At 49.2% G+C, this 2063-nt stretch overlaps 1 non-coding gene across 1 annotated transcript; it reads right to left on the bottom strand.

The window, feature by feature from the left end:
- Positions 1-905: 905 nt before the first annotated feature.
- Positions 906-987, bottom strand: TRNAS-GCU (transfer RNA serine (anticodon GCU)). Its single transcript has one exon. It is a non-coding gene; the product is annotated as a tRNA-Ser (tRNA).
- Between the last annotated feature and the right edge of the window lie 1076 nt (positions 988-2063).

The raw sequence follows: 2063 nt of genomic DNA, 5'->3' as shown, positions 1-2063 counted from the left end.
GGCATATGCATTGTTATTTGTTGCTGCACAATTTGTTAAAAAAAAAAAGGGAAAGGAACCTAAATGTCCTGTAATAGAACCTGTACAGCCTTAGAAAGAATGTTTTGTAGAAATCATGTTCTGTAATGATATAGAAAGCTCTTCAAGATATATTAAGTGAAAAAGAGCATGGTCAAGAAAATATGCATAATACTTTTAATAAAAAGAGGTAAGTATATACATATATATAATATACATTCACATTCTTATATACATACACTTTGTTTCTGGACTGATACTTGAGGGCTAATAACTGTAGTTTAACTGGGTAATAACTGGTAACAAGACTTTTCTGTATATTTTTTTATACTTTTTGAATCAGGTGAATATAGTACTAGTACTTATCAAAAAAAGGTGAATAATGAAGAAACACATCCTTTTTAGTTTTGATATATTTCTTTGTAAAGAGAAACATGCTCCTCCTTCTCAAAAACAGGGAACTTTAGACAATTAGGTTTGCTTTTAAACTTAGAGAAAAAATTAGTCTGAAATGCTTTAAATAATTGGTAAAGTGCAATGTGCATACTTTTGTAAATATGACTCTGGAGATGATCTTATCAGTTCTCTTAAATTTTTAGGCAGTGGTTTTCTATGGTCCTCAATTCTCAGATTGTTTCCTCAGTGGGGACCCCTTGCTGAGCAAAATTTGTGAGCGAAGAAAAATTATGGGAGAATGAAACATGAATCAAATATATCAGCTAACGAATTAAGTTCACAGCTACCGGCAATGCTGCTGAGGAAGCGGAGGCCATGGAAGATTACAGGGAATTACTCATTTGGGCGATGAGTAAGAAATTAACTCACTAAAACAACTGGTTTCCCTATCGTTTGAGATGTCTGGAATAAAACCAAACTCCTGTAAGGAACGACGAGGATGGGATTCGAACCCACGCGTGCAGAGCACAATGGATTAGCAGTCCATCGCCTTAACCACTCGGCCACCTCGTCACCCGCAGGATGTCCCTTTCCCGTTTCTTCCACTGTGGAAAGCTGGTGGTTTTGCAGCAACACGTTCCTCGCCCTTCCCAGGCTCGTCCTCGCACGCACACTCTGAGTCAGGTGTCACAAGCGCACGAAACCGACGCCGTGCAGGTACTTGCAAATGCCCGATGACAGATGAACCAGTGCGGGGGACGAGTCAGCCGGCTTGCCGAGCCCGCCGCAGCCCGCTGCCCTGTGTGGCCCCGGGGCACCCTGGGGACCCTCGAGGGCGCCTCTGCGCTGCACGGTGCGCGTGAGGGCCCGGCTCCCCGCCCCAGGGCCCGCGCTTCTCCCGGGACTCCTGCTCTGCGAGGTGCCGGAAGCCCTGCGATTCCTTCCCATTGCTCCTCTAACTTGCTCGACGGCGGGACCGCCTTCCCTTCCCCTTTGTTGCGCCCTCCGGAGCCTGATGTGGGCCAGGCTGTGATAAATCGGCCGCAGGTGAGGACGTGTTTGGGGAAAGGGGAGAGGAGCTCCAGCGGCCGGACGCAGCCGTCCCCGCTCTGGCCAGGGCGGTGGGAGAAGCGAAGGCGCAAGAGTGGGAAAGCTCTGGGCAAGGCGGGCGCCGGGGGACGCCTGGTCCCGCTGGGGCCACTTCCCTGACTCCAGCCCCGCTTGGGAAGCGCAACGACCTGCCAAGGTCCCCTCCAGCTCTGGCGCCTCGGCGATCAACTGACTGTGAAGGAGCGTTCACCCGAGAGTGGGTGGGCAGCTGGGTATTACTGCAGAATTGTGGAGGGAAGTGCTGCTTTCCTGCCAAGATGTGCGTGCTCTTTTTCCTCCCTGTGAGATCCCTCACCTCTGTTCCCAGCTTTGTCGGGAGGCCCCAGCCTCTCTCTCACCTGTTCCTTCACGAAATTTCAGAGTATCTGCTGCCAGCACCAAACATCCGTCAAGGGACCTTTCACCGCAAGATCTGCAAGGGAGGACTGAGGACGCCCCTGGCCCTTTTCTGAAGGAACAACCTCATTTGTTCCTTTAAGTGAGGTATGTTGTAGTTTTCCTTACACTCTGAGTTTTCCACTCCCCTCAAACTCACTCTC

Source organism: Dasypus novemcinctus, chromosome 22 (genome assembly GCF_030445035.2).
Source record: "Dasypus novemcinctus isolate mDasNov1 chromosome 22, mDasNov1.1.hap2, whole genome shotgun sequence".
Taxonomy (NCBI): Eukaryota; Metazoa; Chordata; class Mammalia; order Cingulata; family Dasypodidae; genus Dasypus; species Dasypus novemcinctus.
Note: the sequence above shows the minus strand (reverse complement) of the source record. Positions and strands in the feature narration are given on the sequence as shown.